Raw genomic sequence first — 21,164 nt, forward strand, 5'->3', positions numbered from 1 at the left:
CTATCGCGCTACAGCTAAATGGTTAGTAGTACCGCTGGTGCACCCGCGCTACTACTAAAGAGTTAGTAGTAGCGCTGGTACAGCGCTACTACTAACCTAACTACTAGTAGCACTCACTTATTTCCCACGTTACTACTAACCTAACTACTCAGTACTAGGGAAAACCCTAGTATTAGCGCGGGTTTAATGTCCATTAGTAGCGCGGGCAGCCGCGCTACCAATAAGGCGCTACAGCTATTACTTAGCAGTAGTGCGTGCGACAAGCGCTACTGCTAAGACACATAGCGGCAGCGCTTGTTCTATCCCGCGCTACTGCTAATCCAGCTAGTTGTAGCGTGTTTACTATCAATCGCTACTAGTACTTTTTTTTCATTTTTAGTGTATTTATACGCCGTTATACAAATTTTGGTACAATACCAATTATGAGGTTTATATCATTATGTCTATAACAGTGTGTCAAATGAAGGTGGATTAGCTTCAAGTGGAGGCAATATGTGGTGCATGTCAAAAGTATACTACTAATCCAAACTTGATCTAGTTTGGACTAGTAGTACTTTCGAGGTGCACCACATATTGCCTCCACTTGAATCTAATCCGCCAGCACAAGCTATTTAATCATCATCATAGTCATTACCACCAACAGTATTTATTTAATCACCATAGTCATAGTGTAGCACATCACCATCTTCAAACTCATTCTAGCTAGCTAATCACCATCAACACTAGATGCGGTAGCTATCTAATCACCACCAACACTAGCTAATAATGATCATCATAGTCATTACCACCAATACTAGCTATTTAATCATCATAGTCATAGTGTAGCACATCATCATCTTCAAACTCATTTCTAGTTAGCTAATCACTCCTGCTGCTCTCTCTCGGGTAAAATAACATAAAACATGTGTAGCTCTTCTCCTTCATCAAGTTGGAGCATGCAGATGAACCTGTCTCCTAATCGTGGGCTGCGCTTCTGATTGCTGCCCCCTAGTACTTCTCTGCGCTCCTCCATCACAAATTTGCTCCAGTCTTTCACTATTAAGACTTCCTCGCTCTTAGAAATCCTTAATGCACTAAAGTGCATTGTAGGATATCTTGGCCGTAAGCTAACAATACTCATGGTACCATTAATCTCGATCCCATGAGGCACAACATTCATCGGGAGTCCCTGTTGAAGAACATCGTATAGTAACATACTTAGCAATGAAGTTTAGATTAAAAAATAATGTATGCGAAAGATGCACTGAGGACAAATAGTAAAAATCTTACAATCTTTCCTAAATAGATGTGACCGTAGTTCATTATGAACACTATTGGTCGCACGTTTTCAGTACTAACATTTCTAAGTGCAGGAAGAAAATTTGTCTTGACAGTATCAAGATCCTCAAGCCATAAAACATAATGACTTAGCTCCTCGTAGTTTAGTTCAGCCCCGGGACAGTAGTAGGTCCTGTCTACCAAGTGCTGGACATGTTTGCTTGAACCGAAATAAGCTGACAATAGAAATTAGTTGTCAACTATTTTTAAATAAACAATATCAAAGACATAAATATGGTTGAGAAACTCACATAATGGTATAACCGGAGGCGTCTGCACATCGACCCAGATGTCGGTATTACCTTCAATATCATCTTCCGGACGAATATCAAAGGTGATAACCATATCAGGCTCAAATGCATAAGTCTTGCATAGTGCTCACCAAGTTTTGCATCCAAAATAGGTGTAGTCGTCTGCGTTGTATAATTTTGCGTGGAAAATATAACCATGCTCGGTCTTCAAGTAAACTTTCTTTACCTCCATAGTATGACTGAAACCTATCTTATCCAAGACCAAAACTCTTGCATGGCAGGGGATACGCTAGTAGAATAGTACAAAAATTAAATTATAAGTTGAAGCAAATGAAGCAGATATCATGCTTAATTACGAAAAAAGATTTGTCGTTGTGACTTACTGTATCCACTTCAAAGTTCACGTCCAGCTTGATGCTGAAGCGCCTATCATCATCTAGGAAGATTCCGTCGCACAGGCCGCGCTCGTCTTCGCAGTATTTGCAAATACCGAAATCCTTTTCGTTGTCAGACATTTCCTATGTTCATAGTTGAAACATTAATTGAAAATCGATCGAAGACAACTCCATGATACTCAAAATATCTTATAGGACTCATATTGACATGAGCATTCAATAAGCAAAACCAAATCGTAAAATAAATAAGTATTCAAATTAGCATGCATTCAATAAGCAAAAGTAAATCATCTCATGCGTCCGTACATCGTCGAATATTATCACTAATACATCCCGAATAGTATCATACATATAACATCACTAATACAACTAAAACCCTAGCGCACAACGGGTATCGGCGCGGGCGGTGGACACCCAAAGAGAAGGAACCATCACAGGATCATAGCTCCAGTGAGATCCCTGGAGAACCTGCCAGGTATTGGAGAACCTGTGCTCCAACGCAAACAAGTAGCGACGGACGTCCGCGTCCTCCTCACTAACACGGTGACGCACCACCTCCGCGAGGTCCTCGAGCCTCTGGACCGTCACTGTCCCACGCGACCGCCACCAAAAAAGGTTCGGGTCAACGACAGGCTGGCTCCTCACCAACCTGCGCCCCCCGGTAGGTAGCGCCTCCCAGTACCACCCCGGCGGAGCCCAGTCCCGGACATGGCCCATCTAGTGACGCAGGTGTCCTCCGCCGACTTGACGACGAGGATGCGGGATAGGCATCGTCGACGTCGATGCGCGAAAAATTGCTTTAACTAAAAAAATAACAACAAGTGTGACATGTTCAACTAGTTCTATTAATTCAACTAGTTCTTACGATTAAATTTAGTCAATTAATTCTATACCTAATAAAATGAATAATGACATAAAAAGGCCTATGCTTTGCAGGAACATTGACTCCTTCCCGGGGCGGCAAATCCCGGGCACTCGATATGTCCTAGTTTGTAGCACAAGTCATGCCGAAATTCACGGAAAATTTCGGCATGACTTTTGCTAAAAAGTGGACAAATCGAGAAACTGAAATTTGCCGGAACGGAAATGAATCAACATTCCGGCAAAACATAGGCCACTCGGCTTCATTTCCTGGAAACAACAAAGCCACTTGGGCACAATCGAACCACTTCAATAATGGAATATGCAAATGAACATCAATGACATATATCATATAACAACAATATGCAAATGAAATTACTGTTTAGGCATTTTCATAAAAATTTGCCCTAGCTAATTTCCTAAAAAAATTGCTAATCATTTTTCCTAAATGCTAATAAATGCCTACTGCCCTAAACAAATCTAGGGTTCATATGAACATCAACACAGCATCAACACATATATAAATTGCCCTAGCAGAGAGAGAGGAGGGTAGGGGAGAGGAGAGGCAGAGCCTTACAGTGACTGCGGCGAGGGAGGGGCAGGCGGCGTCGAGGTCGGGGTCGGGGCTCGGGCGCGCGGCGGAGGGCGGCGTCGAGGTCGGGGTCGGGGGCGTCGTCGAATCCGGGGTCGGGGGCGGCGTTGAGGCGAGAGAGCGACGGGAGAGTGCGCGGCGGCCGACGGGCGAGGGCGACAGCGGAGGAGTTGCGATTTGGGGGAAGTGGCCGTTGGGAAAAACGGAATCGAGCTGTTTAGTCAGAAGTAGCAGTAGCGCGTTCCAGGAAGTGCGTTACTGCTAACATAGCTACAGCGTGTTCCTGAATACGCGCTACTGCTATACCATTCTCTTTTTTCCCATTTTTCATTTATTTTTCTTTACATTTTATTTTTTCCTTTCACCTTTTTTGTATTTCTTTCATTTTCATTTACTTTTCTATTTGCTTTCAATTTAATTTTATTTACTTTAGCAGTAGCGCCTCTCAGCGTAAATGCGCTGCTACAAAGCAAATAGCGGTAGCGCGGTTCGGCGAAGATCGCTACTACTATGTGCAGCCTATCGGCTAAGCCGTGGGAATTTTAGTAGTAGCGCTTTTGTACTCGGGCGCGCTACTGCTATAACTGTATCTGTAGCGCCGTTTACAACACCGCGCTGCTGCTAATTAGCACCAGCGTGTGTTTTTAGCCCGCGCTATAATGTTCTGTGTATAAGGTTTTCCCTAGTAGTGACTAGTAGCGCTCACTTATTTCCCATGCTACTACTAACAATTTAGGAATTAAAAAAATAAAAGTTAGATGTAGTATTCATGGATGGCAATACGTCCAGTGCAAACCCAACCAACGTCACAGAACATTCTCAAGATTTCATTTAACATCAGACACACACAACCATCATCGAAAGGTGGGTACCTTCCCTGGTGTTCCATCACCAACCTAAACAGACCACTTCCCTAGATGTATCTACCAAGGCTCAGAGCTTAGATGCCGGTGGACCCGAATCCTCCCTCCTCCCGGACGGTGGCGTCGAGGTCCTCCACCTCAGCGACTTCCGGCGTCGAAATCACCTGGGCAATCATCTACGCGATGTGGCCGGCTTCACGGAGAAGTCCGCCTCCGAGTGGTTGAAGAGACCAACACCCACCAGCCGCGCTAGTCAGCGTCGATCACCCCTGCGCCCATGTCGAGAAAGTGAAAACTTATTAGTATGCAAATTGCATCAGTTCAACTAAATGGTATATTCCAATTCACAAGACCCATTAAGTTAAGATTCCTTCTCATCTAGCATTTTAAAGGGGCTCATGCCGAAAATATATGCTTAATTCCTCACTGGCTATTCAAACTAAATGGTCCAAGAACTTTGGGACAATCAACAGCCTTTCCACTTGATCTCCGCTAGCTACTTTGGATTCAACAAGAAAAGGAACATTTATTTGAACTGAAAAGAACAAGCAGGCAAGCATGCTATCAATCTTTTGGCTAGAATTTCACAAAATGCACCTGTCAAGTGTACTCTAACAATCGGCGTGTCCCATCTCCTCATGATTAAGGACTCTAGCTGAGCCGACAACATGGAGCAAGATGTAGTCGTTTCCGAGCATGAACCCTTGGCTGTCATCAATGAATCTGCAACATCCATCATGCCCATTGTAAATATGTTAGTTTCAGATAAGAAAAGAACTGAACTCCGAACATATGATGTTATCTAAATCCTTACTTTATGGAGTAAAGATTCCAGGAGATGTCATCGGCAGCAAAAAAAAAGGCAATATATTTCACTGATTTTGGTGTTGCAACAACGTATATACTTTATCACATTATAAGTCCTCACACCATCAACTATGACAAAATCTGAGAGTACAAGTCTGATTACATTCACCCAAGTCCAAACATAAAATTCTGTCCAACATAGTACAGCCCACTTTGATAATTTCATAGGATTTAATATACCAAACGAAACCTGACAAGTGATATGTGTTTAAGTATCTACAGGACAGCCTCTAAAATTTTCACGTTGTAACTTTATTTTAATACCACCTCTAACAGGGCCTAATCTCCCATATCAAAATACTGTACCCAGGAACATATATTTCGGGACAGCAAACTAAACTGATGGCTGCTCTCAAACCGTACATCCGAACGACACAAACAAATACTCTCACTAGTACAAAACAGGGCTTTCGTCACAGGGCAATATTCACATTAGTCCCGGTTCAGTCACGAACCGGGACTAATGTGAGCATGGGTCCCGGTTCATGCGGCTAAGGCATTAGTCCCGGTTCACCTGGGCCCTTTAGTCCCGGTTGGTGCCACGAACCGGGACTAAAGGGTGCGATGGCCATTACTACCTTTAGTCCCGGTTGGTGCCACCAACCGGGACTAAAGGTTAGACCTTTAGTCCCGGTTGGTGCCACCAACCGGTACTAATGGGCTTTGAGGCATAAGTACCGGTTCATGGCACGAACCGGTACTAAAGGTCCCATTTTCAAACTCTACCCCCCCCCCCCAACCGGTACTAATGGGCTTTGAGGCATTAGTACCGGTTCATGGCACGAACCGGTACTAAAGGTCCCATTTTCAAACTCTACCCCCCCACCCCCAGGCCGCCTTTTCAGTTTTAGAAAAAACAAAATAAAATGATGGAAATGTCAAAAAAATAAAATAAAATAAGTTTCCCATGTGATATGTGGTCTAGTTTTTGGGAAAATTTACAAATATGAATTTCGACTTTATTTGCAAAATCTCTCTGGAATTTATAAAATGGGCATAACTTTTGCATACGAACTCGGATTAAAAAGTTTTTTATATGAAAAATCATCTACTCGGAAAGTTACATCCGATTTTAACTGGGGAACATTGTTAAACATTTTCAAAATCCTCAAAAACCTAACAGAAAAAAAGTTACGGGGCTTTTAAGATCTAGAGAGGCAAAAAAATTCAAAAAATTTCAAACTTACTAGTGGGAAACTTACTAGTAACAGAAAAAAATATAGTTTCTTTATATTTGGAAAAACTGTGGTCAAATCTGGTCAAACTAATTATTCTAGAATATTAGTGTTACTAAATAATTATTTCAGTTTTTTTGAATTTTGGTCAAATATGGTCAAACTGTGGTCAAATAGTGGTCAAACAATGGTCAAACTAATTATTCCAGAAATATTAGTGTTACTAAATAATTATTGTTTTTTAAAACAATAGTTTCAAACTCAAACAGTGAAATGTGTCACTTCATGCTCAAGCTAAATTCCTGAGGGTTAATAGGATTGACATCTTACTATTGTCAGGAAAACAACAAGTGCAGACTTGGAAACGAGGGAGAATAGAACCCGGAAGTTAAGCGTGCTCAGGCTGGAGTAGTGAGAGGATGGGTGACCGTCCGGAAAGTTAGATGATTTGGAATGATGAGGGGTGATTAGAGATTAGAGGATAAATTGAGCAGTGATGAGGAGTCCCGGTTCGTGTAAGAACCGGGACTAAAGGGGGGAGGCATTAGTAACGACCCTTTAGTCCCGGTTCAAAAACCGGGACTAAAGGCCCTTACCAACCGGGCCAAAAGCCCCTTTTTCTACTAGTGTCTAAAGAAACCTTGGACTTTATTTATGTAAAGGGGCCAACTCAAAATTCTGAGCCTAGCTAACTCATTTTTCATATATAAGCTTGCTGTCCGGATTTGACAGTGCATAACTGAACCAAGTTCAGTTTACAGCCAGAGTCACCCCACGCTCCAGATTTTCTCTAAAAGGCAACTAACATCTCACAATATTGCTCATGAATGGGCTGTCATCCCTAACTGATTTGGTTAAACAAAGGATCTAGCATAAAATAGGGCTGCTATGCACCTTACATGGATGTTACAAAAACACCGAAAATCCAAGTTCAGTACATGAAACACTCACTTGTCACTAGTTTGAGCTCACGTAACAAGCCAAGGGTTGAGTTTAGCTCCTATTGACTTAGCTTCTCACTTCTCTCATGTATAAGTAAAAGGCTAGTGAATTAAAAATACAACTAGTTGCAGATTATTAACCCAATACGAATCATGTATTCCGAGGGAAGCTAACTGTACAGCCAGTATTGGACTTAATCTGGTGCCTGTACCAAGACATCCTCCCAAGGCTTACTAACCCAGATTAGAATTTCTGCAATTGCAAATTTTATAGAAGCAAACACCAAAGGAAGCGATGTACAAAGAAAACACCAATTTTTTTAGGGAATCCCAACCAATAAGCGCAGTCCAAGCTCGCGAATAGCTAGCATGTACATGACCGCAACTTGCCGTCGGACACATATATGGGGATAATTAACATGGGGAATTCACTACACTGTGTCACTTGAATGAGTCATGCATGAGCAACAAATTCTCATCCTCACTTGAGTGACCAATGCACAAGATTAACAGTCAGCTACAAACAGCAATGCAGATATAAAAGAAAAAGGCACCGATCGATTGTCATTATAAACGCAGCTACAGAAGCTATAATGGCTTGATCCATTGAACTCCTATATCAGTGCAAACAAACAAATGAGCAACAGCCAGCTCACAAGTGCAATGCTGCATTTTTCTGCAGTTAGTGTCAGTGTGAATCACGACAGCGCTAACGCCACAGCCATCAACTCATCATCCATATAAAGACATAATCCCTCTTTGTGTACTGAAAATGCTGAAACTGATGCACATGCGTCACTAGTCAGACAAAATTCAGCACTCAAGTGGCAAGATACAGCTCAGAATAGACTAGCAAGGAAGCAGATCTGAACCGGGCCAGACTCAGAGAACCGATGGCCATACCTCCTCGTGCATGAGCTCCGGATCCACCCTGTTGCTCCCCGCGTCCCGGTCCGACCCCGAGCTCGTGGCCTGCGATCCCTCATCTTCACCGACGGGACAAAAATGGAACACGGATGGTGTGCCGTTCCCGGACACAGATCAGCTAGCTGTGGGGGTGTTGAAATTCTGGAAGAAGAGGAAACCTTGGGGTTAGCGGACGGGGTGACGGAGGAGGAGACGAGCTGGGCGCAGGCGCGGCCAGCGCGCGGCTCGCCGCCGGCCACACGGAAGCAGTCGAACAGGCACCCCATCCCCGTCCTCCTCACCGCCTCCCCCTCGCCGAGCGCCGAGCCTTGGAGCCGCGGGGACGAAATTTCATCCGCCCGCGCGGAGCCGATTGCGCATGCATTCTTGTGCATGGGAGGGTGTCGGTGTCAAAACCGGCGGATCTCGGTTAGGGGGTCCTGAACTGTGCATCTAAGGATGATGGTAACAGGAGACAGGGGACACAAGGTTTACCCAGACTGTATGACTATGGTAATGAATATCTCCCCTCCAGACTAAGTCCTCCGGTTTATATAGACACCGGGAGGTTCTAGGGTTACACAAGGTCGGTTACAGAGAAAGGAATCTACATATTTGATCGCCAAGGAGAGTCTCATCTGGACACGGGTGTAGTCTTCGGTTTTTGTATCTTCACAGCCCATCAGTCCGGCCCATAGCCAACAGACCGGACGCCCGAGGACCCCTTAGTCCAGGACTCCCTCAGTAGCCCCTAAACCTGGCTTCAATGACGAGGAGTCCGGCACAGCTTGGTCTTCGGCATTGCAAGGAGGGTTCCCCTTTTCGAATACTCCACAATGGTCTTCGGATGTAACGGATGTGTCCGGCTCTGCAACACGAGTTTCGTACATTTCAACAGAGGGCATAATAATTTATAAGTCCAATCCACTGGCAACTGTTCACAGCGTGACGCCACATCACCACCCTATCATTATTTAGAACCGTTTGTTGGCCTGCCGCCCCGCACTTTGAGGCGCGTCTTTATAGGCACGTCTTATCCAAGCCGAGACTGTGTCCCCTTATTAAGGGATTCTTATCAACACGGATTTGGGTAACCCAACCGTCTCTTGGGTACAACTCCCTGGGAATAGGCAAGTTTTAAGGCCCAGGAGGAGGCGTTCGATATCCACAGCCTTTATAAAGGGGTGTAGACATGTCTCTCTCTCTTCCACGCTTGCTTCTTCCCCAGCGTTCGCTACCTCGAGTTCTAACACCCAAGTTTCGATCGCCACAAGCCTCAGTCATGTCCGGATCCAGCCTCCAAGGCCGGTGGGTGGCTTCCTCTGTTACAGAGGAGGATATTGCGAAGCTTAGGGCGGCAAGATATCTGACTGCAGAAATCCTCCATCGGCTCCCTGCTGAAGGGCAGGTTATCCCTACACCCAGATCCGGCGAGAGGGTCGTGTTTGTCTCCCACTTCCTCCGAGGGTTAGGTTTCGCCCTTAATCCCTTTGTCCGTGGGCTCATGTTCTATTACGGGCTGTACTTTCACGATCTGCCCCCGAACTTTGTTCGTATTATCTCGGCGTTCATCTTCACATGTGAGGCCTTCCTCCGGATCCCTCCACACTTCGGCTTGTGGCTCAAGACCTTCAATGTGAAGCGGCAGGTGATAGAGGGGAAGCAGGCGGAGTGCGGTGGTGCCACAGTGAGCATGCTTAATAGTGCTCTTTGGCTAAAAGGATCCTTCACGGAATCTTCCGAATTATGGCAGCGGGAGTGGTTCTATATCACTGAGCGACGTGGTTCCAAGTGGGCGGCTACGCCTGCGTTTCGATCCAGCCCTCCGATTCAGCTTGCATCATGGATTAATAAGGGATTGGACTGGGGATCAGTTGATGAGGTGCAGACTCTCCAGAGCAGCGTCCGGAGTCTCCTTGAGAAGGACATCGATCTTATCAACGTTATTCAGGTAATGCTAGTTCGTCGAATCCTGCCGTGCCAGAGACGGCCTCTCCGTATGTGGGAGTTTAATCCAGAAGGGCCACAGACTCTTCAGCACTTCTTCGGCACCACGTACAAAGGAATGTGGAAATTGTTTTTCGGGACACGAAAACAGTGGCCGGATACCACCAAAGACATCGGCCTTGACTGCAACCATCCGGATACCGTTGTAAGAGCTCGACCTCCGAACACCCTTTAATCAGGTATCATGTGGTAAGATACTGAGTAACCGTCTTTTTCCAGGGCTGGATAAAGAAACCGGAACGAATTAGGTGTCCGGCCCCCCTTCCCGAAGACTCAGCAGATCCCGTGCTAACAAGGATGCTGGCCCCGACACCATACCAGGTGCCTGTGAAAGAGGGCAAGGTGGAGGGCGGGAAGACTAGAGGTGGCCTTCATTCCGAAGGTAAATTAGACACCAAGGCCGGAGAAATCGAAGTCTCCTTGCCCGAAGACGAAGGTGAAGGAGAAGCAAGCATCCCTTCTCCCCATTGCAAGAAAAGGGCCGCCTCCGAAGGTTGGGAGGAAAAGGCTCCCAAGAGAGGCAGAATGCCATCGTCGGGCGGCTCGGGATTGGAAGGCGACACCGTCGCACAGCTCCGCCATGAGGACAAGCCCTCGACCAAATCGTAAGTGAACCAGGGGGCTTTAAGCACATCCCGTTGCCTTCCTGTTACCGAAGTAACATGTAATATATATGTACCTTCGCAGTTTGGCGCACAGTTTTCCTCAACAATCCTCTTCCTCGGGAGATCTTCTACCGGAGATGATGGAAAGCGAGACGCCTCCCCTGGCCTCCTTGACAATAAGGCGGACGACTTCGAAGTGTCATCCCGGAGGGTTTCTCCCGATCGACAAGCAGCGCGAGAGATGAAGAAGACATTACCCGAAGGTGGACCCCCGATCGCCCGGGGTTCGGGGGCCGACAATGAAGCCCCCGGACTATCCGATTTACAGCCGGAGATAATTCTGGAGACGAGTAAATGGATTCCTTCAAAGGAAGGCCGTGCTCCTACAGCGGCTTCCGAAGATCCGGCAGCGCCGGATGTGTTGAGGGGTATGCTGCAACAATCATCCGTCTAAGAGGAACAGCGTACCTTGATGGGTACGGTGGTTGAGAGAATTCTGTCCGTGAAGAGCGGATTGAATGAAGCCTTCGTGAGCCTGCTAAGAGGCTTCGAGGTTTGTGATGTAATATTTTCAACTGTATTTTATTCACAAAATGCACCTGTGTATAGATAGTAGCCCCTGAGACTCGGGTTGGCTTCCCATGGGAGGCGACCAGAGGATCAAAAAGATATGCTCAGGGAATAATCTGGTTAATTGGAACACAAATTGTTTCTCCCCTGACGACTTCCCGGACTACAGAAGTTACCGAGCTACAGCGGAAGCTTGACGTGGCAGGGGATGATATTGCGTTAATCAATAGGCGTCTTTACGAGTCGCAAGGTATGTATTTGGAGCAGCCATTACACATATGTGTCTGTAATATAACCATGACGCTGAAAATTGTATACTGGGATGTGCATGGCTGCAGATGGTGCCGCCGCAGTTGATATTCTTCGGGCGGAGCTAGCCCGGGCCAAGGAGCAGGCCCGGTTTAGTAATGCGGCTGCCGAAAAGGCATCGGCCGAGTTAAAGGCCGAACAGGCTGCTCGGCGCCAAGACGAGGAGAAGATATCCACGATGGCGCTCGAACTAAAAAATGCTGCTAGCCGCTGTAAATTCCTCGAGAAGGAGAATAAAGCCAAAACGGCTGATCTTGACAGGGCCTTGCGAGAGGCGAAAGAAGCGCGGTCCGAATCTAGGTCGGCCCGTGAGGAGATCCGGCAAGCTGGGGAGATTGCGGCTGGTAAGCCCTTTTTATTACAGACTAAGTTCGGCGATCAGAATTATGCTCAGCTTAACCAAGTGTGGAGCTCTCCAGACATGTTTTTGGACTTGCCGAAGAGCTCTTCCGATGCGGCGCAGTTTTACCAAGCGCAAGAGGGATATGCAACGGAGAAGATTTTCTGGTCATAGTTTGGTGCGTCAAAGCGCCCTCTACTGCTGAATGAACAGATGTCCCAATGGGCCGAGCTTCATAGGATATCCGGCGCTGCCATGAAGAACGTCATAATCCAGCTGTGGCCGACTGAGCCTATTCCGAATAGCTACTTCGGCTTGGTGCAGCGGCTTGCTGATGCGGTGCCACGTATCGACGCCGTTAAGCGGCCAGCGTGCATTGAAGGTGCACGGATGGCCTTTGCCCATGTCAAGACATACTGGGGAAAGATGAAGGCCATCGATGTTGCAGCGAAGGGTCCACCCAAGGGCAAGGACCATCACGCACCAGACCATTATTTTGAGGACGTCTTAGAGGCTGCCCGCTTAATAGAGGGTCAATGTTCGAAGGGCATAATATTCGATTGAAGTGTATGCGAATTGTAAAAGATGATTTTTATAATCAGTCTATATTTTAGTTTTGCCCTAAAGGCTTTTGTTCCTCCTGTGCGGCCGTTTGTATATGATCTGAAAGTTTTCCAGTCGTCGGCTTCAGCCCCCTCGTAGGAAATACGGGGGTGTTCGGAAAAGCATCTGATCACTCTTGACCCAACGTCTTGGTCCGTGAAGGAGGTGTCAATGCGGGGAACGAGGCAATCGGACTATAAGGCGTTAACACTTTCACTTAGCCACAGGAGTTTTATAGGGGGGCTACGATATAGCCCCTGGTATGTGTATGGCTTATTCCAATATGGTGTGTTACATATATGACCTGAAGAAAAAGGTCCTTCGTATAATACAGAGGGAATCGCGAAAGATTCCGATAAGTCCTCGACTGGTTGACCAAGTCTCGCAGCATCATGACAGTTAGTTTTTGGCTTTCTCTACTGAGGTGCTTGACCAGATGAACCGGAAGCACAATCGCAGTAGTTCTCCCTTTATTGCCCTAGCCGATAGAGCTGAACGTAGGGTAGCAAGCACAGGAGCCGGGCAACCCAACTATTGACCCAAGACATGATTCGGAGCTGATGCATATAAAGCCAAACTCGCGACGCCGGAGTACGCTATAAAGTTGTTCGGACTTTTGTCGGCAACTCATTTGTTCCCATACCGAGCCCCTGGCAAGTTATGCCGAGGTATGTGTGTGAAACAACAATAGGGGCCAAATTCCTTTGTTGCGAAAGAAACGAATACTGAATGCGGATTATGTTTACTGGGACCTGAGTGATATGCCGATGGTTACTTTATAGATAAAAACACCACAACCCTGGCTATTTGACATGCCCGGGGTCGGAGGCGGAGTAAAAAGGCATAGTACAGGCTCGAAATAAAGAGTGCGGTCTACAAAAAGTTATTTTGGACCTCCCGTCGCATGTCTGCGCCGCCTGTCCTCGGGGAGGGGATTCCTTGACGGAAGTAGCCCCCTAGGTGAGTGTACGGATCCGAACTCCGATAGAGTCAGTTAGATATTTGGCCTTTGCATCACCTGTTTTTTTAATAAAAAAAGTGATTTTAGAGAAAAAAGGTTTACAGAAATGCTTGCAGGCTTGTCCATATTTGTGCTTCCGCCGATGCCCATGGTATCTTAAGTGCATAGTTATGTATGCGCGATACAAATTTCGCAGGTATATGAAGTGGACGGCGGAAGCCGAACCGCTATTTCTGCTCCTCAGTTGGTCGATCCAGTTCGATGGAGACCGGCGGCTTAATGGCCGACAAGGTATGCGATTTAATAAGATTGTTTTGTGCTGAAGTTGCCGTAGTATGATCTTCAGTCCGTAGGGAGTGCTTCACCTGCTCCCTTGTCGAAGTGTGTGTCACGTGTACCATGTTCACTGTTCTTACTTCAGGGGGAAATTGCTTCTGACCCCCGGTGTTTGGTTGGTGAGTCTCTTTGTCATTACTATCACCGGGCGGCCTCCTCCCCTTGTGTTGGCTTTAAGCTTGCCGGCCTGCTTGAAGACCCAACAATTTCTGTTGGTATGATTAGCTGGTTTATCAGGGTGGCCGTGAATCTGGCAGGGTCAATCCAATATCCTGTCTAAATTGGATGATCCGTCTCTATTCACCGTAAATGGCTTTTTCCATTGACCGGGTTTGTGACCGCTGAATCCGGCATTGACCGTTGTATTGCGGGTTTCATTATTATTGTGGCGCTTGTGCTCGCTGCATCGTGGCCTGCCATTGCCGTCTCAGACCTCGGAAGTGCCCGGATCGCTGGTGTTGTTGCTTTTACGAGCGAGCCAGCTGTCTTCTCCCGCGCAAAAGCGGGTCGTCAAAGTGGTAAGGGCTCACATGGATTTTGGTTTTTCTTGACCGAGGTGGCGGGCGAGCCACTCGTCTCGGACGCTATGTTTGAAGGCCGCTAGGGCTTCTGCGTCCGGACAATCGGCGATTTCGTTCTTTTTAACTAAGAACCTAGTCCAGAGCTTCCTGGATGACTCTCCGGGCTGCAGGACAATGTGACATAAGTCATCGGCATCCGGTGGCCGGACATATGTTCCTTGGAAGTTGTCGCGGAAGGTGTCTTCCAAGTCTTCCCAGCTACCAATAGAGTTTTCCGGCAGGTTGTTTAACCAGTATCGAGCTGGTCCTTTGAGCTTTAGTGGCAGGTATTTGATGGTATGGAGGTCATCGCCACGGGCCATGTGGATATGGAGGAGGAAGTCCTCGATCCATACCGCGGGATCAGTTGTTCCGTCGTGTGATTCGATATTCATGGGTTTAAACCCGCCTGGGAATTCGTGCTCCATTACTTCGTCTGTGAAGCAAAGAGGGTGTGCAGCGCCTCTATTTTGGGCCACACTGCAATGTACCTCCGATGGAGCCCGTTTGCGGTTTTCGGCCCGGGCGTGGCTAGGTTTGTCACGTCTGAATAGGTAGCTGTCGTCACGTATCGAGGCACGTCCTTGCAATCCGAAGATCGGTCTTATATGTCCTGCTCTACTGTCCAGGTCTTGTTGAAGGTCGTATGTGTAACCTCGAGCTGTTTTATCCCTTCCTTTACAGCGAGGTGGGGTGGGCCGGTGTTCGGCTTGAGTTGCCGCGTTATCCCGACCGCGTGGCGGCCGGTCAACCGCGTTGCGTGATGGTGGTACGGGCTCCAGCGCCTCGTCATCCAACTGAGGCAGCAATTTGTGCTTCGGGTAATTTTTGGCTTGGCCACTAAGGCTGTATTCCTCGGCGGCCAGGACTTCGGTCCATCTATCATTGAGCAGGTCTTGGTCAGCTTGAAGCTGCTGCTGCTTCTTTTTCAGGCTCCTTGCAGTGGCTATTAGCCGGCGTTTAAAGTGCTCCTGCTTGAGAGGTTCCTCAGGCACGATGAAATCCTTGTTGCCGAGGCCCTCCTCATCCTCGGAAAGTGGAAGATAATTACTGTCCTCCGATTCTTCGTGAATGGCCTGTTCATCGGGGCTAACGTGCCCGTCTTCCCGTTTATCCTGTTCGGAGATTGTCCCAATAGGGTCTTCTTTGTCTTCGGCATCGTCCGGAGTATTGTCTTCTCCGGTGCGAGTATTACTGTCTTTTGAACAACGTGACTTAGAGCGGCGCCGAGGACGTCGGTGTTTGTGCTGTGTCTCAGGAGGTTTATTCTTAATTGGATTTTCTTTGTCATCGTCGTTGGTTGCTTTGGGTGTATCCACCATGTACAAATTGTATGAAGAAGTGGCCGTCCAGTGTCCCGTGAATGGCGGGTTTTGGCCCTACTCCTCCTCGGCATCGTCGTCCGTACCGCCGATGTCTTCAGAGCCGTAATCAAGCATGTCGGTTGAGTCTTCGACGGTGGCTATGAAGTGGGTGGCGGGTGGGAAGCAAAATTCTCCATCGTCAGCCCCTAGTTCGAACCGGGCATATTTCGGCTGTGAGTCCTCCGCCAAGGATAGGTTCTTTAATGAGTTTAGCACATCGCCCAAGGGCGAGTGTTGGAAGATGTCCGAGGTTCTGATGACACAGGCCTTACCCGAGGTTAGGCCTGTGTGCGGCTCCATCGCCGCAGAGTCTACGGCCTCCGTGGCGGGGTTGAACTTCCCGTCCTTGGATGGCGCGATCTGCTCCGGATCTAAGGCCAGAGCGGTTGTAGGTGCGATTTCCTGAGTGTGGTCTGATGACAGATTTAAGTCATGCTCATCGTGTCAACGGGGTGCGATTGCCGCGGTCCTGAATCCGTCGAAGATCAAGTCTCCGCGGATGTCCGCGACGTAGTTCAAGCTCCCGAATCTGACCTGATGGCCAGGGGCGTAGCTGCCGATCTGCACCAGCTGGCCAAGCGAGTTGGCCCGCAGTGCGAAGCCGCCAAACACGAAGATTTGTCCGGGGAGGAAGGTTTCCCCTTGGACAGCATCGTTGTTGATGATTGGAGGGGCCATCAAACCTTTTGGGGATGGCACAATGGAACTCTCAATGAAAGCACCAATGTCGGTATCAAAACCGGCGGATCTCGGGTAGGGGGTCCCGAACTGTGCGTCTAAGGATGATGGTAACAGGAGACGGGGGACACAAGGTTTACCCAGGTTCGGGCCCTCTCTATGGAGGTAATACCCTACTTCCTGCTCGATTGATCTTGATGAATATGAGTATTACAAGAGTTGATCTACCACGAGATTGTAGTGGCTAAAACCCTAGAAGTCTAGCCTGTATGACTATGGTAATGAATATCTCCCCTCCGGACTAAGTCCTCCAGTTTATATAGACACTGGGAGGATCTAGGGTTACACAAGGTCGGTTACAGAGAAAGGAATCTACATATTTGATCGCCAAGCTTGCCTTCCACGCCAAGGAGAGTCTCATCCGGACACGGGTGTAGTCTTCGGTCTTTGTATCTTGACGGCCCATCAGTCCGGCCCATAGTCAACAGACCGGACGCCCGAGGACCCCTTAGTCTAGGACTCCCTCAGAGGGCACTCGCCCATGCTCGCACTGTAGAGGGAGGAGAGATGCCCGGGACGGCGTGGTCGCGCGGTTGCCGAGCAGGTCAGCAGCAGACGTGCCAGGTAGGGAATGGGGGGAGGGGTAGGGCGGCGCCGCGGCGGCCTGGCCGGCCGGCTGCAGCGGTTGGAGGGGGTGGAGGGGGGAGGGGAGGCCGGCCGACTATAGTGGATTGGGAGAGGAGAGGAGGTGGAAGGAGGCCGCAGTGGGGGCTTGGGTGGATTTTTTTTATTTAGATAAACGGGGGCGAGTGGACGGTGGAGTGGGATGGTTGGTAGGGTGGGAGTATACTAGTAGCGCGGCTGCCTCACCTGCGCTACAGCTATCCACATAGTAGTAATACAGGTTTTAGAACCCGCGCTACTACTATGGTCTGTTCGCGGGGCATGGTTGGAGATATTTACTAGTAGCGTGTTTTTTTGGGCCACGCGCTACCAGTAAATATTACTAGTAGCGCGGGTCAATATAGCACGCTACTAGTAAGTAGAAGTAGCGCGGGGCAATATAGTGCTCTACTAGTAAGCGTCTGTCTATAAGCTTTTCCCTAATTATGCCAGTTTGCAGGCATGTGGGCGCTAGCTCCCCTAGCCGGCGCTTAAGGCGCGGACTAGGAGGTCCCGCCGTAAACCAGTTATTTTTGCCAACCTCAATATTTCCTTGTTCAGGTTATAACACCGGCCCGGCCCAGCCTAGGGATGATAGACTAGGCCATTCTTGTTTCAGCTTTGGGCAACAGATTCTCGTAGGAAAAAATCAAGCTGAAAATAGCTATTTGAAATAGGCCATTTTCAGTGAAGTTCAATATGCATTCGGGCCATTTTCAGTGCAATTGCCTGATGCACTTCCCAGTGTACTTCAGTGTGAATTAGTTTTGGCAATGAAGTTAATCCACTGGTGATTCGAAGCCAACTGAAACTGAGACAAACATGCATGAGCATGGCACGATGGACACTTGCACATTACACAACCCGTATAAACAACTTGACATATTGCGTTAAAAGACAAAACAAAAAACTTGACAATGGCAAAATGCGACCCCAATTTCGTTCACTAAACTTAGAATGAATACAGGCTCCTGAGGGATCGCATGATGTGCCCCATTTGTTCCATTTCTTTGTTAGCCCGTCTAAGTTAGTCTCTGATTTCATATGTTCGGTGTCCAAACTCAGTAGCATATCTTATCCATGAATATAGAAGCGGTGCGGCAAATTCCAATAAGTCATATTCCACAAGGCGACTCTTGGGCATGTCAGTATGAGAAGACTGAGTGTTTGTTGACTATCCATTCAACATGTCGTATGGTTGTCGAAACAAAGCAAAGATGAGAGAGCTGGCTTCAGGGAACAATGGAAGCATTGAATCTTGAGAAGTAAGAAATTACCTGGAAGAGACTCCGGAAGGTAAAGATACCTCCAAACCTTGCATTTTTTGCATGACGTTTGGCTCACTACCGACCGGCGAGGAAAGTGTCTGCAAGCACATACCCCCTTCAGTTGTGTGCCTCATCCACAATGAGTGACATGCTCTCCTCGATTGCAATTTGGCAAGTGTGTGGGTACTCCGTGAGGATGATATCACTATTCCTCTATTTGGCGATGAAACTCCAGATGCTAAGTGGTTGTTGTTTGAACTATGTAATTGGTGACTCCATGGGCTATTTGGTAGGCACGACATTGAGCAATTCATGAGAAGGAATTCCAAAGTCCACTGTCTACAAACTTGTTTATTAGCGGGTAATTTTTTTAGGGTACAACCATTGTTTTTATTGCCCAATGAGGTTAATAGGAATTGTTACAATGTCATGAGGCTCCAAGAGCCGATCATATCTTCCAATATCTAAAGACATGAGAAAGTTTAGCTGGATTATCTACTTGAAAATTCCTCCTGCTTTCATGAATGAAATTACAACCTTTTTATTAGCGGGTACTTTGAGCACCGATTCCAAACTCAATTTATTTCACCTTTTTAGTGCAAGTTGATAAGCTTTATTGATCAAGGATTTTTAAGGGAACTATTACATGATCGGGGTATCAAGTCACAGATGGCGCCCCACATCCAAAGATAGAGCAAACATAGCTAAGTTTTGAGTTTCAAAATTACAACTTATTTTCTCAAAGCAAACTCATAAGAAATAAAGGATCGAGACAATGTTTGAATCTCTCTAATGATGGATCTATACCTTCCAAGTGTGCCTTCAGAAATATCTTGCAATCATAAGTTATATAAAGATCAAGTAATACAAGTCTTGCGCTAGTGCAAGAGCTTCCCTGCATGGTCGGGTCTGAGACACCTCTGAAAAAAATTACTGATGCGCCTAGGTAATTTCATCCACTATCATGTCATATGGCGCCAAAAAACCGTTGCTTGCTCGACCAAGCTACAGTAGCGTCAACATTAATCTTTACTTTCGATCGGAGGGGGGGAGGTAGCCTCGTCCCCACCCTATCTGAGTTGGTCACCGATTGTGGTTTTGCACTGGTTCAATTCAGCAATCCATTCAACTAAGGAATCCGTTAGTCGAGTAAAGGATGTTCTCATGAATTGTTTTCCTCCTTGCATACTAAATCACTCATAAGGTGAATCGATTTATCTTACTAAGCACCTCCTTAAGCGCACATTGCATTGTACAAGGCCTAATGGGCCTTGTACCAATGACCCAACATGCTAGGCATAGGCTCACTCGCATTAGGAATCATGGACTCGTGGACAACGACCATCTAATCACTTGGTTAATACCTTTTTCTTGTGCACACTACTGCGCCATCGTTGCTCTTTGCAACCCTATGCGGCTAGGGCACACGATTGTTCACTCCAGCGAGGAAGCGGTCGAATTGACGGGATGATGCCTGTTGCTTGCTTCACCACCCAACCTTGGTACTCTACCTCAAAGTTAATATACACACATCAATACACCAATGCAGACAACAACATCCAGTCTATCAGTATCAGTACTAGATGTCAGTTGAAAGGACGTGGATGTCGCCTAGAGGGAGGGGGGTTGAATAGGTGAGCTTAAAACAATTACGGGATAGGCTTGAACAACTGTAGAATAAAACTAACATTTAATTTGTCAAGCACAAAATTAACATAAATATACTAGGCTCAACTATGTGCACCAACAACTTATGCTAAGCAAGATAAAAAACTATGTGATAGCAAGGTATATACCATGAATCACCATGGCTATCACAAAGGAAGTGCATAAGTAAAGGGCTCGGGTAAGAGATAAGCGAGGCACGCGAAGTCGATGATGTATCCCAAAGTTCACAACCTTGCAGATGCTAATCTTCATTAGAGTGGTGTGGACGCACAATGCTTCCCAAAATACCACTAGGGCCACCGTATTCTCCTCACGCCCTCGCATAATGCAAGTTGCTGTGATTTCACTAAGGGACCTTGAGGGCAGTCACCGAACCCATACAAATGACGACCCTTGGGGGCGGTCACCAAACCCATACAAATGGCAACCCTTGGTGACGGTCACCGAACCCGTACAAATTGTCTGGGGCAATCTCCACAACTTAATTGAAGACCGATGACCCACAAGTACAGGGGATCAATCGTAGTCCTTTGATAAGTAAGAGTGTCGTACCCAATGAGGAGCAGAAGGAATCAATAAGCGGTTTTCAGCAAGGTATTCTCTGCAAGTGCTGACAAATAGTTGTGGCAAATAGTTTGATAGCAAGATAATTTGTAACAAGTAACAATAGTAACAAGGTGCAACAAGGCGCCCCAATCATTTTATTTCAAAGGACAAGCCAGAAGTACTTATAGTGAGCAAAACGTTCTCGAGGATACATGGGAATCTCGTCTAGTTAACTTTATCATGATTCATTGACTCGCGTTCACTACTTTGATAAGTTATTATGTGGGTGGACCGGTGCTAAGTTGCTATTTTTAATTTAACAAATAATCTACATATGATTACCCCCTCTCGCAAGCATCCACAACTATGAAAGAAGAATTAAGATAAATCTAACCATAGCATGAAACATATGGATCCAAATCAGTCCCTTACAGAATAGCGCTTAAACTAGGGTTTAAGATTCTATCACTCTAGCAATCCATCATCTACTTACTAATCCCACAATGCCCCCCCCCCCC

The 21,164-nt window shown here is 47.0% G+C and overlaps 1 long non-coding RNA gene across 1 annotated transcript; it reads right to left on the reverse strand.

Annotated features, from left to right (window-relative positions):
* Positions 1 to 4,188: 4,188 nt before the first annotated feature.
* Positions 4,189 to 8,600, reverse strand: LOC141026566 (uncharacterized). Its single transcript, XR_012188850.1, has 3 exons — positions 8,166 to 8,600; positions 4,877 to 5,002; positions 4,189 to 4,548 (listed from the first exon to the last, which is right to left on the reverse strand). It is a non-coding gene; the product is annotated as an uncharacterized lncRNA (long non-coding RNA).
* Positions 8,601 to 21,164: the final 12,564 nt, after the last annotated feature.

This window comes from Aegilops tauschii, chromosome 7, assembly GCF_002575655.3.
Source record: "Aegilops tauschii subsp. strangulata cultivar AL8/78 chromosome 7, Aet v6.0, whole genome shotgun sequence".
Lineage (NCBI taxonomy): Eukaryota > Viridiplantae > Streptophyta > Magnoliopsida > Poales > Poaceae > Aegilops > Aegilops tauschii.